The sequence below is a fragment of the Chiloscyllium plagiosum genome, chromosome 19 (genome assembly GCF_004010195.1).
Source record: "Chiloscyllium plagiosum isolate BGI_BamShark_2017 chromosome 19, ASM401019v2, whole genome shotgun sequence".
NCBI classification, from domain to species: domain Eukaryota; kingdom Metazoa; phylum Chordata; class Chondrichthyes; order Orectolobiformes; family Hemiscylliidae; genus Chiloscyllium; species Chiloscyllium plagiosum.
This window is the reverse complement of record NC_057728.1, coordinates 7502084-7517108: the sequence shown is the minus strand read 5'-3', so window position 1 is coordinate 7517108 and position 15025 is coordinate 7502084.

Here is a 15025-nt window from a genome sequence, read left to right as displayed (position 1 = left end):
CTATCACCTGATGAAGGAGTGTCGCTCCAAAAGCTAGTGTGCTTCCAATTAAACCTGTTGGACTATAACCTGGTGTTGTGTGATTTTTAACTTTGTACACCCCAGTCCAACACCGGCATCTCCAAGGTATGGATATTGTGGTGCTGAAAAATCCAGTGGACACTTGTTACAGTTAACTGTTATGTACAAACATTACATTCACCTAGCCTTTAAGTGGCTGGGTTAGTATTAAGCAATTCATTTACAACAGAGGATCATACTTTTTAGCAGAGTGTCATGCTTCACATAATTAAAGGTAAGATGAAAAATGAGACCCTCAGGTCATGACAATGTGTCTTAAAAGTGTATTAATATTTACAATATGTTGTCGGTCAGAAATAATACAACAATCATTTCAGCTCAGTTATAAGGAGCACTGGATTTTTACCTATCTGTTCTACTGGAAAATTTGGAGGCAACCTGAAAAAGTCAGGATTCCTGCATGCTGCAGAGCGTTAACTCGGGGGTTCACATGATATCACTTATCAGCTCCAGCCTGGGACTCAGCCTGACTGACAGGTGACAGGATCAGAGAAATCTGTTGCTGTGCACAGGACAGTGTTGGGTTAATTCTGGTGGAGTTTTAAAGCTATTGGTCCTAGAACTTCATACAGGGAATTGGACATTTAGGGAGCAAATGGTTATAAGAGAGTTTGTTATGGACCAGAGCAGACCCCCTCAAAATATTTTAAGAAGGTAGCCTAGACCCTAAACTTTTCTTATCTTAAAGATGTGAAGTGCCGTGTTCCAGATGAGATGTGACTGGTCAAACTACTCATTCATTAAGCAAAACACAATTTATTTAAACATTAGGGATGGGCAATAAATGCTGGTCAGCCAGCGATGCCTAGATCCAAAAAGTGAATAAATAAAAATAACTGCAGTTAAAATACAAACTAAAGAAAGAGGAGTTTAGAATAATTTAACTACTAGAACAACATTAAGCCAATAATAGATACAGTACCAATTACTAATTAACTGTTCCAATATAGTAGCATCCCATAAACACACCCCTTGGCAAAAAGGCAAATTCAGAGACATTCTTACATGCAGTTGTCCAATCCAGGAGGAAGAAACATTAAGACAAAGTTCAGAGAATGTAGCAGCCAAAAGACATTTACTGAAGCTTCCAATTGTTTTGAGACCCCAAACAGTTTCCGACTGCTTAAAGTTAAAACAACTGGAAAGCCTAGTAAGAGAGAGCTGGCCACACCCAGCTGCTTCCATTGTTCCAACCTTTAGAAAATCCTAAAGACCTCGCAAGTTGTTCACTTAAGTTGTCTTCAAGTAGCCTTTTGGCACCTCTGCCTTGCAAGCTCTCTTCAAAAAAGACCAGGACAAAATAACCTTTTAAAGTTATCATCACAAGTTTCCAGTAGTGATGACATGTAGTTCTAGACATTGCATCATGTCTTCTCCCATGCTTCAGCCATTTGTTAGCCAAGATACCCAGCCTTGTGAAATGTTGACTTCTCACACTGATTAAAAAGCAAAGAGACTCATTCTCTAATCGTATAATGTGTGACTATCAAGCATTCTTATATCTGGGGAAGAGAAATATTCGAAGAAAATGTCAATAATGGTTTTTAACATCCTGATGGGTTTTCTCCAGGGATGCACATGGCCGTGTTCTGCCAAATCCACGTCAATTCCAGATGTTACCAACCCTCCTCTGGGCAAACAGCAACCTATATGGTGGAAATGGAAGTCTGGGTTTGGGACCAAAGGACCAAGGGGCAGATCAGAGGTCCCAGCAGGGTGAGAATCAGAGGGTTGAGAAGGCAGCTTGTTACTTGAGCACTTGTGAGGAAGTTCAAGGGGTTTGTGCCAAAATGCCGGAATTCTGTGGCTCCCCAGGATTCTGCAAGCTAGCTTCAGGAGGTTGGCATAACAACACTCACCAGCGCTGGCCTCAATACAGCTGCCTTGGGAAATACTGCCAACAAGAGTTATATTTGAAACAATGAATGACAATATTCAGGTTCCAATTTGCCTCCTCAGTCAACTGCTCAGTATCCTACCACAGTTAATGCTGCACGTCAGAGAGTTGGAACTGTGCTTGGGCTCACAATCTGAAGAATTCAATGCCTCATGGAACCCTAAACCCAACGTTTTGTGTCATTCAGGTTCCTCACATGAATTGTTTCGCTCTGCCCTGCTTAGACCCATTTGATGAGATGTTAAATGACTTGTTGCAAATCTGGGGCTCACCTAGATTCTCCATATATTTGACACACAGCAAACATCCAATTTCCCCAATGTTCCTTTTGCTAATGCATGCTCTAATTTAGTTGTTCCAAATTATTTGGGAGTTTAAACCATAAGGAAATACTCAGCAGGAGGCAACAGTGTTACTATTTCTTTTTTTTTCACACCAAAACATGGAATTTGATTCCACCAAAGATAAAATTGCATTTCACACTGCAGTTGTTCCAGTTCAACTAGAACTGCCACACGTTGTTTCCAAATTCACATTTTATCCTATAACATCACCACACAGATCATTAAAAAAATGAAGTTAATCAATAGATTTTAAATTCAAGGAGTAATCTAAAGCATGATTTGTCAGTGCTGCAAATTATTTAGGAATTAAATCTTAACTCACAGATGAAATTATAGATTGATGGATTAATAAATGTACTCTTTCATGGTATATGCCATCACACTCACACACACACTTTGCTGTTTCTGTAAAGATTTCTGTTTTGATCAGAATGATTACAATTGTAGATTCAGTCTTGTAGCTTGACAAGGAACACACAACTAGGATCATCTCTGGCTACCCTAGACAGTCCCCAAGATAATAAACCCATCATGTGTTTGAAAGGATCCACATTTTCTGTATTGTTAATTAATTTGTGCAGTTCAGTAGTTATTAAAAGAGAAGAGCACCTGGCAAGAGAACTGCCAAGAAGGAAAACAAAAGCATGAATCCACTTACATAGAGCTTTTAACATGGATGAAAATATCTCCTCACAGTGTCCAGGGGAAACCTAATGGCAAGATACACTGCATTGAAATTATTTTGTTCGGATTGTTTCATGTTTGCTGTTGTGAGATGGATCAGTTAAGGAAATAAGTTGTGTTGGATTGTGTGCGCACCTCCATATGTCTATGCATACCAGCTTGTGTGTATGCGTGGACCTGCGCATTTTTGTTTGCATTTTAAGAGGCAAGAGGCTGCATATGAAGAAGAGGAATTTGAAAGTTTATGTAATTTTGTTGGCAATGAGTTATTCAGAAAATAACAGCTGCAATAATATTATGCTTGATGCTCAAGAAGTCATTTGTAAATGGAAATATTGTAAATGATATGAGCAATACATATTGGTAAAAGTAATTGCAATATTCCGATCTCAGGTTGGGTTGTATGAAGCCATTGCAAACATGACAGAACTTTGGTACCAGAGTCTGGCTGGAGCCTCGAATACCGACAAGTTTTATCAGGCCACCAGCTCCTCCAAGGAACTATCCTCCAACACTTGGGTAAGACAGAGTGTGGAGGTCAATACAATTCCCTGCAAAACTGGATTCGAAAAGCTCATTCGGCACAATTGGAGCTCCTGGACAATTCATAACCTTGCCGCAGTGTCTCCATCAGGCTAAGAGTTAAGTGCACTCTCTGAATATTTTTTAAAATAGTACCTAAGTGTGAGCACAGATCTCAGTCCTCAGGAGTGGAGCACAGATTGCACCATTCACATCCCACAATATACCCTTGACATTACCCAACTCTTTTTCTGACTGCGCAGCTAGCAGCTTCCAAACTGCAATTCTCTACAACCCCAGTGATTTGCTGAAGCTTTGCTTAAAGTCAGACCTATAGCACTGACAAAGCTTTGACGAAGGGTCAGTTAGACTCGGAACATCAGCTCTTTTCTCTCCTTACAGATGCTATCAGACCTGCTGAGATTTTCCAGCATTTTCTCTTTTGGTTTCAGATTCCAGCATCCGCAGTAATTTGCTTTTATAGCACTGACAATTAACAGTTGTGACTCCAAGAGAATAGGACTGGTTTGGGGGGGCGTGGGTGGAGCCTACCAGGGGCAAGCCACAGCGCCCAGTCTCTGGCACTGAGCCTTCTCTGTGGCTCGAGGAAAAGGCGGGAGAATAGGATAGCAATAGTGATAGGAGATTCAATCATGAGAGGAACAGACAGGAGATTCTGTTGCCGTGAGCAAGACTCCCAGATGATATGTTGCCTCCCAGGTGCCAGGGTCAGGGAAGTCGCGGATCGAGTCTCTAGGATTCTTAATGGAGATGGAGAGCAGCTAGTTGTGGTACACATTGGTACCGATGACATAGCTAGGAAAAGGGATGAGGACCTGAAATAAGAATATAGAGAGTTAGAAGATAGAACATTACAACATAGTACAGGCCCTTCATCCCTTGATGTTGCGCTGACATGTGGAACCAATCTGAAGCCCATCTTACCTACACTATTTTATTTTCATTGAGATGTTTATCCAATGACCATTTAAATGCTCTTAAAGCTAGCAAGTCTCCTACTGTTGCAGGCAGGGTGTTCTACACTCCTACTACTCTCTGAGAAAAGAAACTACCTTTGACATCTGTCCTATATCTATCACCCCACAGTTTAAAGCTATGTCCCCTCATTCTCACCATCACCATCTCACGAAAAAGGCTCTCACTGTCCAAACTACCTAACCCTCTGATTATCATATATGTCTCAATTAAGTCACCTCTCAAACTTCTTCTAACAAAAACAGGTTCAAGTCCCTCAGCTTTTCCTCATAAGACCTTCCTTCCATACCAGGCAACATCCTCGTAAAGCTCCTCTGAAATCTTCCCAAAGCTTCCATGTCCTTCCTATAATGCAAGGACCAGAAATGCACGCAATACTCCAAGTGCAGCTCAACCAGAGTTTTGTACCTCATTGCTGAAACATGACCTCATTGCTCCTTCACTGAATCCCTCTACCAATTAAAAACTAATACACCATATGCCTTCTTAACAACCCTATCAACCTGGGTGGCAATGTTCAGGGATCTATGTACATGGACACTGAGATCTCTCTGCTCATCTACACTACCAAAAATCTTAAGATTAGCCCAGTAGTCTTTATTCCTGTTGCTCCTTCGAATGTGAATCACCTCACACTTTTCCGCATTAAACTCCATTTGCCACCTCTCAGCCCAGCTCTGCAGCTTATCTATGTCCCTCTGTAACCTACAACATCCTTTGGCATTATTCATAATTCCACTGACCTTAGTGTCATCCACAAATTTACTAACCCATCCTTCTACGCTCTCATCCAGATCATTTTAAAAATGGCAAACAGTGGTGGACCCAAAACAGATCCTTGTGGTACACCACTAGTAACTGAACTACAGGATGCACATTTCCCATCAACCACCACCCTCTGTCTTCTTTCAGTTAGCCAACTTCTGACCCAAACCACTAAATGACGCTCAAACCTATGCCTCCTTATTTTGTGCAATAGCCTAGCATGGAGAACCTTATCAAAGTTAGGTTGGAAATTAGAAGGCAGGGTGAGCAGAGTAGTAATCTCAGGATTGCTACCGGTGCCATGGGTAGTGAGGCTAGGAATAGAGAGCAAGTGTAGATGAACATATGGCTGCAGGGCTGGTGTAGGAGGGAGAGCTTCAGATATGTGGATCATTGGGATACCTTCTGGGGAAGGTGAGATCTGTACAAGAAGGATGGGTTGCACTTAAACTGGAGGGTCATCAATGTCCTGGGCAGGAGGTCTGCTGGAGCTCTTCGCAAGGGTTTAAACTAGATTGGCCGAGCGAGGGGTGGGAACCTGAACTACGGATCAGATGATGCAGTAGGTGGTGAGCAGTCAGAGGAGAAAGTGAGGACTGCAGATGCTGGAGATCAGAGTTGAAAATGTGTCGCTAGAAAAGCGCAGCAGGTCAGGCAACATCCAAAGAGCAGGAGAATCGACGTTTCTGGCATGAGACCTTCTTCAGGAATGAAGAAAGTGTCAGAGATGTGGATGTGGTAGCGAGTCTGTTTGAGAATGTGGCTGAAGAGCTTCTGGGCAGAGGAGATGACCTGGGGTGTGCAGTGAGAGAGGGACTCACTGAAATCCTTGTAGAGGGAGGAAGAGAGCTTCTTCAAGGAAGGCATCCTTGGAAGAGGATTAAAATCATCGAGGAGACAGGTCAGGCAGCATCCAAGGAACAAGAGAATCGACGTTTCGGGCATGAGCCCTTCTTCAGGAATGAGGAAAGTGTCAGAGATGTGGCTGTGGTCCTTTCCTCATTCCTGAAGAAAGGCTCATGCCTGAAACGTCAATTCTCCTGCTCCTTGGATGCTGCCTGATCCGGTGAACAGTCAGATACAGCATGCAGAAAATCTGTGGCGAGGGATACGCACTTGACAGGGCAAAGATGCAGTCAGTGAGATGGATTGAAATGTGTCTATTTTAACGCAATAAGTATCAGGAATAAGGGTGACAAACTCCGAGCATAGATCAGTACTTGGAATTATGATGTTGTGGCCATTATGGACATGTGGGAGGGGGGGGGGGGGGGGGGGGGGGGGGATGGGGAGGTAAAAGAGGTGGGAGAGTGGCATTGCTAATCAGGGATAGCATCACAGCTGCAGAAAGGGAGATCGTCGAGGAGGGTTTGTCTACAGAGTCAATATGGGTGGAAATCAGAAACAGGAAAGGAGCAGTCACTTTATTGGGAGTTTTCTACAGGTCCCCCAATAGCAACAGACAAATGGAGGAGCAGATTGGGAGGCAGATTTTGGAAAGGTGCAGAACTAACAGGGTTGTTGTCACTGGTGACTTTAACTTCCCAAATATTAAGTGGAACCTCCTTAGTTCAAATAGTTTGGATGGAGCAGTTTTTGTCACGTGTGTCCATGGAGGATTCTTGCTGCAATATGTAGATAGGTCGACCGGCGGGGAGGCCATATTGGATTTGGTGCTTGGGAACAAAGTATGACAGGTGTCAGATCTCTTGGTGGGAGAGCATTTCGGTGATAGTGATCACAACTCCCTGACCTTTACAATAGGCATGGAGAGAGATAGGAGCTGAGAGTATTCAAAAGTATTTTAATTGGGGTGGGAGAATTATGATGTTACTAGGCAGAAACTGAGGTGCCTAAGTTGGGAACAGATGTTCTCAGGGAAATGCACAACAGAAATGTGGAGGTTGTTTAGGAAGCAATTGCTGCGAGTGCTGGATAGGTTTGTTGAGAGAACCTTTGGTGACAAGGGATGTGGAATATCTAGTCAGGAATAAGGAAGCTTATTTAAAGTTGAGGAGGCAAGGATCAGACAGGGCTTTGGAGGGTTACAAGGTGACCGGGAAGGAACTGAAGAATGGACTTTGTAGAGCTAAAGGGTGCATGAACAAGCCTTGGTGGGTAGGATTAAGGAGAACCCCAAGGCATTCTATATTTATGTAAGGAACAAGAGGATGGCCAGAGTGAGGGTAGGGCCAAGCAGGGATAGTGGAGGAAACGTTTGCCTGGAGTCAGATGAAGTAGGGGAGGTCCTTAATAAATAGTGTTTCAGTATTCATGAGTGAGAGGGACTTTGACATTTCTGAGGACAGCATGAAACAGACTGATATACTGGAACAGGTTGATGTTAGGAAGGAGAATGTGCTGAAAATTATGAAAAACATAAGGATAGATAAATCCCCTGGGTCCAATGGGTTATGCCCTACGTTACTACAGGAAGCGAGGGAAGAGATTGCTGCGCCTTTGGTGATGACCTTTGCGTCCTCACTGTCCACTGGAATAGTACCAGATGATTGGAGGGTGGCAAATGTTATTCCCTTGTTCAAGAAAGGGAATAGGGATAACCCTGGGAATTATAGACCAGTCAGTGGTGGGTAAAATTCTGGAGAGAATTCTGAGAGACAAGGCTTATGATTACTTGGAAAGCCATAGTTTGATTAGAGATAGTCAGCATGGCTTTGAGGGGGGCAGGTCATGCCTCACAAGCCTTATTGAATATTTTGAGGACATGACATAACACATTGGTGAAGGTAGACCAGTGGATGTGGTGTACATGGCTTTTAGCAAGGTGTTTGATAAGGTTCCCCATGATAGGTTCATTCAGAAAGTAAGGAGGCATGGGATACAGGGAAATTTGACTGTCTGGAGACAGAATTGACTGGCCAAAGAAGACAAAAGATGGTGGTAGATGGCAAGTATTCAGCCTAGAGCTCGGTGACCAGAGGTGCTCTGTAGGGATCTGTTCTGGGACCTCTGTTCTTTGTGATTTTTATAACTGACCTGGATGAGGAAGTGGAAGGGTGGGTTAGTATGTTTGCCGATGACACAAATGTTGGTGGAATTGTGGATAGTGTTGTAGGTTGCAGCTGTTGTAAGTTGCAATGGGACATTGACAGGTTGCAGAACTGTGCTGTTAAGTAGCAGATGGAGTTCAACCTGGAAAAGTGTGAAGTGATTCATTTAGAAAGTTAAATTTGAATGCAGATTACAGGGTTAAAGGCAGAATTGTTGGCAGTGTGGAGGAACAGCGGGATCTTGGCGTCTATGTCCATAGATCCCTCAAAGTTGCCACCCAAGTTGATAGAGCTGTTAAGAAGACTTTTGGTGTGTTGACTTTCATTAGCAAGGGGGTTGAGTTTAAAAGCCGCAAGGTTATGCTGCAGCTCTATAGAGATCTGGTTAGACCACACTTGGAATATTGTGTTCAATTCTGGTTGCCTCATTATAGGAAGGATGTGGAAGCTTTAGAGAGGGTGCAGAGGAGATTTACCAGGATGCTGCCTGGACTGGAGGGCATATAGTCTTAGAGTCATAGGGATGTACAGCATGGAAACAGACCCTTCAGACCAACTGGTCCATGCCAACCAGATATCCCAACCCAATCTAGTCCCATCTGCCAGCACCTGGCCCATATTCCTCCAAACATTCCTATATTTTATGAAGAAAGGTTGAGGGATCTAGGCCTTTTCTCATTAGAGCGAAGAAGGGTGAGAGGTGACTTGATAGAGGTGTACAAGATGATGAGAGGCATAGATAGAGTGGCTAGCCAGAGACCTTTCCCCCAGGGCAGAAATGTCTATCACGAGGGGGCATAATTTTAAGGTGATTGGAGGAAGGTTTAGGGGAGATGTCAGAGGTAGGTTCTTTACACACAGAGTGGTGGATGCATGGAATGCACTGCCAGTGGTGCTGGTAGAGTTAGGTACATTAGGGACATTTAAGCGACTCTTGGATAAGCATGTGGAAGATAGTACAATGAAGAGTATGTAGGTTAGTCTGATCCTAGATTAGAATAGTAGGCTGCACAACATTGAGGGCCGAAGGGCCTGTACTGTGCTGTACTGTTCTATGTTCTATCTTCTATGTGCAATTGAACAAAGCAAAAGGAGACAAAAATGTCCTATGACTTATCAAGATGGCTCCACCATTCAATATCACAGATCTTCAATTCCAACTCCACTTTCCCACTTGCTTCCTCTATCTCACAATTCCCTAAGAAATCTGTCTATCTCAGCCTTAGGTTTATTCAATAATGGAGTATCTGTCTGGAGGATTACAAAGATTCACAATCCTTAGAAAGAAATATTCACTCCTCATCTCAGTCCCCTATGATCGGCTCCCTATCCTGAGGCTATGCTCTACCTTCTATATACCTCAGCCAGGGTAAACAACCTCTCAGTATTTATCTCACCAAGCCCCTTCAGTATCTTGTATGTTTCAATGAGATTCTAAACTCCAGAAGGGAAGGACTAATGTACTTAGCCTCTCATGTTAAGTCAATCCTCTCATTCCAAGAAACAACATATTGAACCACAAGATGGCAGAGTGGGTATAGGTTCTTTCTGGAATTTGGAACTGGGAGAGTGGAAGTATTAGTTCAGTACAAAATGTTTGCTCTTAGCCCATCTTATACAGATTCAACTCAAAATGGTCTCCATCCCCAAACAATTTAACCATGCTTCCACATTAGAATTTCAATAGAAACTTATCATTGTATCAGAGTACAATCGCTCTCCTCCATTTTTGATATTTCCTTCATCCTCCTTGGCCACGTCTTGGTTGAGTCTTGTTGGCTTTGCTCTCAGTTGAGCAGATCTCTTTTCTTCTTTTCACAACTGAATATTTACACCTATTTAACATCTCTATCACTCCTTTGTCATCATTAGTCATTGTCTTTTGCTCTGGGGACACCCACAATCTGTTCCACTTGCTCCTCCTTCCTGTCTAACATATGTTCAACATCACTTTGCAGCTCCTTTCAGTTCTGAACAGCACTGCAGACCTGAAACATTAACTGTGTTTCTCTCTTCATAGATGCTGCCAGATCAGCTGAGTTTCTCCGGCACTCTTTCTGTTTCTTTTTATGACAGATTTCCAGCATCTGCAGTATTTTCCTTTCATTCCATACTAGGTATTGGATAGGCCTAACCTGGAGCATTGATTCATCCATTGCCTTTTAATCAAGGTAATTAACTTGCTTTTTAAACTAAAACTGTTTCTCATCCATTTGCTTGGGTGGCTCACATTATCAGGTTTCTTAGTGAAATGGAAATATTTACACCTCCAGGGGAACCATTACCAATGAGCTTCTGTTAGCCATCAGACATATTCACTGAATTTCAAATGGTCTCTGGTGATTTCTATTTGAGACAATTACAGTTTCATCTCAGTAAGAACTGAATCCATTTGTGACTTCTGGGAGAATATATATTACTCTCTGTCTATTTATCTATGACATTGGTATAAATTATAAGTAGCTAAGACCCCAGAACTAATCCTTACTACACAAATTACAGCCCGCAGACTTGGAAACACCAAATTTATCCTGATTCTTTATTTCATGTCTATTACACAAATTATCTATCCGTGCTAATATATCATCTCCAGCTTCATGAACCTTTATCTTGTCTGCTAACATTTTGTGTGGCAATTTATCAAATGTTTTCTGGAAATTCCAGCGTACTACCTTTTACTGCTAAGGTCCCATGATGCAGTGGATTATATCCCTGCCTCCAAGCCAGGAGCTCTGGGTTATAGTCCCTTTCCAAGACTTGATGATTATGGTGAGGATATTCATAGTACAGCCAGTAGAACTGAGTGCCAACCCTACAAATCCTTCCAATACACAACAATGCCAGAGGCAAAGAGCAGAAGAGGTTCAGAGTTAAGCATGTGATGATGCGGTTCCTTTAAAAAGCTTATGGTGCCCTTGGCCCTTTTTTTCCAGAGGGGTCATAAAAGACACAGATTCTGAAAAGTTTAAAGGGTTTTAGGGCCAATTTGTTTATAGCTAACCGATACTGCCTCAGGAAAAAAGCATTCAAGTTTTAAAAAAAAACACTTGTAGAATGCAAGGGGAGTGGCCAGTTCTCCCAGCTCAGTTTTTCTCTGGTTTGATTTGGTTTTTGGCACTCTGGCTATTCACTGAGAGCAGTCAGGCGGTTGTGAAGATGCTGGACCCAAAGAAGTAGGTCCATGCTGACCCTCCCTCTCTCTGACTTCTCTCCTGCAAGACCCTGTGTTTGGTTTTACCTTTTGAGCCAAGGGGTGTTTCTGGGGATTGTTGCAAGTACTTGGAACAGCATCATTAAATTGGGTTAATCCATTGGGTTTTCAGATCGGTTACGCTCTCTTTTGCTTGTGTTTCATTTGGTAATATTGCAAATAATTTCTGTTTTGTTTAAAACTAAGTGGTTGGGCCAGCTGCCTCACTGCTGGAATATCCATTTTACACCTCTCAAAACAACTAGAAAAGTTAAGGTCCGGGCTACTTTCTTGAAATGTTTTGAGAGGTTCTGGCCTAGTCCATAACAAGCAATACAATGAAAAGAAAGAAGAAGCCTACGCCATCAGTATCCAAAACTCCAGACAACACCAAACAAGAGTATGGTTCTGCAGCAAGTCAGAATCAATGAACTGTCACACACTGCTATACCCTCTACTGGTTCTCCTTTATCAACTCTACAAGGTACATTGCCAAAAAATGCCGAAAGATTTGTCAAAACACTGTTTATCAAAGATCTCTTTGCAGATCTCTTAGGGCGGCACAGTGGCTTAGTAGTTAGCACTGTTGCCTCACAATGCCAGGGACCAGGTTCGATTCCAACCTCATGCGACTACCTGTGTGGAGTTTGCACATTCTCCCCCTGTCTGCGTGGGTTTCCTCTGGGTGCTCCGGATTCCTCCCACATCCAAAGATGTACAAGTTAGGTGAATTGGCCAAGCTAAATTGTCCCATAGTGTCAGGGATGTGAATGAGTCAGGGGAATGGGTTTGGTGGGATACTCTTCGGAGAGGTGGTGTGGACTTGTTGGGCCAAAGGGGCCTGTTTCCACACTGTAGGGAATCTAATTCTAAAACCATGCTGATATTGTCTGATCATACTATGACTTTGTATCGCATTCCTTACTAATGGATGCCAGCACTTTTTCAACAACTGGTGTCAAGCTAATTGGCCTGTGGTTCCCTGTTTATTTCTCTCTCCTTGCTTTCTTAAATAATGGCGCTACATTTGCTCACTTCCAATCAACTTGGTCTGTTCCAGAACCAAAGCAAATTTGGTAATCTTAATCAGTGCACCCATTATCTTTGAAGCTGTCTCTTTGAAACCCCTAAAAAAAATATGGTAGCCATGATGTGGAGATGCTGGTGTTGGACTGGGGTGGACAAAGTCATAAGACACCTGACGAAGGAGCAGCGCTCCGAAACCTTGTGATTTTAAATAAACTTGTTGGACTATAACCTGGTGTTGTGTGACTTCTGACTAAAAACAGTCGTCCATCAAGTCTGGGGATTTGTTGGATTTTATAATCCCCTCCAGCTTTTCCCATTGTTTTCTCTACTGATACTAATTACACTAATTTCCTGATTCTTTTTAGGCCCTGGTTTACCCTCTCATGTATTGTATGCATACAGTGAGGATAGACACAGAACAATTCATCTATATCCCCACCATTTCTTCATTTTCCATAATAATTTCATACCCATTTATACTTCTCAAGGGCCAACGTTTATTGTAGCTGGGCACTAATACAATAGCCAAGTTACAAACTCCTAGCTTGAAAACCAAAGACAAATGCTAACCACTAAAGAATGAAAAAAAACACAACAGGAGCCTACCTCCTTCCCTCTCTGCACTGAATTTTCACCTTCATCAAAGACTCCTTCACTGTTCAATTAGCTGTCACTTATCCTGCAAGCCTTCAGCAATGGTTTTTCTTTCTGCAAGTTCAATGTTCATCCATTATTTCTCAAATGAATCCAATAATGTGTTAGATTAGTTCACACTTACTTTCTTTCGACGTTCTCATTAGATTTATTCTGCCATATTTCCCAGCTACATGGACATAGATTTAGGACATCTTACTTGACTTAGGATATTACTTGATTTCAGAGAGTATCACAGTCTGATCCACTCCTAATCCTCAGCCAACATCCACAAACCTTTCACTGGGGATCAGTGCCTGCCAGCAGGGTGGAGGACGGTTCAATTGAGGCATTCAAAATAAATGAGATGGTCATTTGAAAAGGGACAATGTGCAGCATTTTTGTGGACGAGGTAGAAGAATGCCACTCGGTGAGACAGTCATTTTGAAGGATAGCGCAGACACAATGGGTCGAATGGTCTCCTTCTGCTCTGTAACTGCTGTGTGATCTGGTTAACAGGATCCAAGCCAAATGGTGAAGTTTGAACCAGGATGTAGAGACTCCCCCCACTCCCCCAGACGCTAGGTTTGTTCACAGAATGTGGTCTTACTAGTGAAAGAAAATTGATGAGTCAAAACACTGTTGCAAGAGTCAAATTGTGAAAGGGACCTGAGCAAATTTGAACTACAATGAGGTTTTGGGGCAGTGGCGATGCATTCCAGCCCCTGCAGTGCTGACCAATTGCAGAATGATTTCTGTACCAGCTGACACTGTCGACACCCTCTCCTGGGACATCCAGGCACTGACGTAACCATGGAAGAGAAGTGAGGAGTCAGATCTAATGTTTCCCCTCCATGGTCCACTGTCTCGACTATTAATGACCACTTCGTGGAAACTTGTCACTAGCTCCCCCGAAAAGGGAGTTTGGCTCCATGCCAACTCCTGGACAGTAAAGGGTAGGACTCCCACGTGAAGAGTTTCGCACTGGTGACCCCTGCCACCTTGCAATGGCAGAATGGGTTGTTGGGTCTGGACAGTGGACAAGTACCATATACCGGAAGGTGTGCAACGGCAGCCCCGACAGGGGACTGCTCTGTGCGGGGTTGAATGTCATAGGGGGAATTGCTACAAGGTGGCTCAATTTCTAGGGTTAAGGTTCCTGAGCAAAGTTTTGGGCCCATGGCACAGTGTGGAATTCTGTCTCTACAGGGATCAGCTCACACAAAATGCTCCTACTTTTTAAAAAGCAAATCTCCTAGTTTATAAAATTAGGAGAGGTATAGATAAGAGTTGATGGTCAAAATCTTTTCGCCCAGAATTGAAATGTCCACTACTGGGGGGCATGCACTTAAGGTGAGATGGGGAAAGTTCAAAGGTGACATGACAGGCACGTTATTTTTACACAGAGTAATAGATGCCTAGAATATGCAGCCAAGGGTGATGTTGAAGGCAGATACAAAGAGGGGTGTTTAATGGGCTTTTAGATAAGCAAGGAGTGGAGAGATAGGGGCAATGAGCAGGCAGAAGGGACTAGTTTAATTTGGCATCACGTTCAGCACAACATCATGGCCTGTTCCTGTGCTGTATTGTTCTCTGTTCAAAATCATCAACATCTCCGTGGCCATCACATCCTGAGGTGCAACTTGAAAAACCTGACCTCATGACTCAGAAGTGGGAGCAATACCACTGCATCACATAAGCCCTCCTTCAATTAATCAATCGCTGCCTTCCCCTTAACTTTAACCATGCAACTGATGTGACATTAACAAACAGTGGGCCATTTGTTAATGTCACATCAGTGAGCAGCTACTTTGGCTTCACTCATTCTTTGCCCCAGAAACCCTGAAACCAGGGTCAGCGATCAATTATTGCC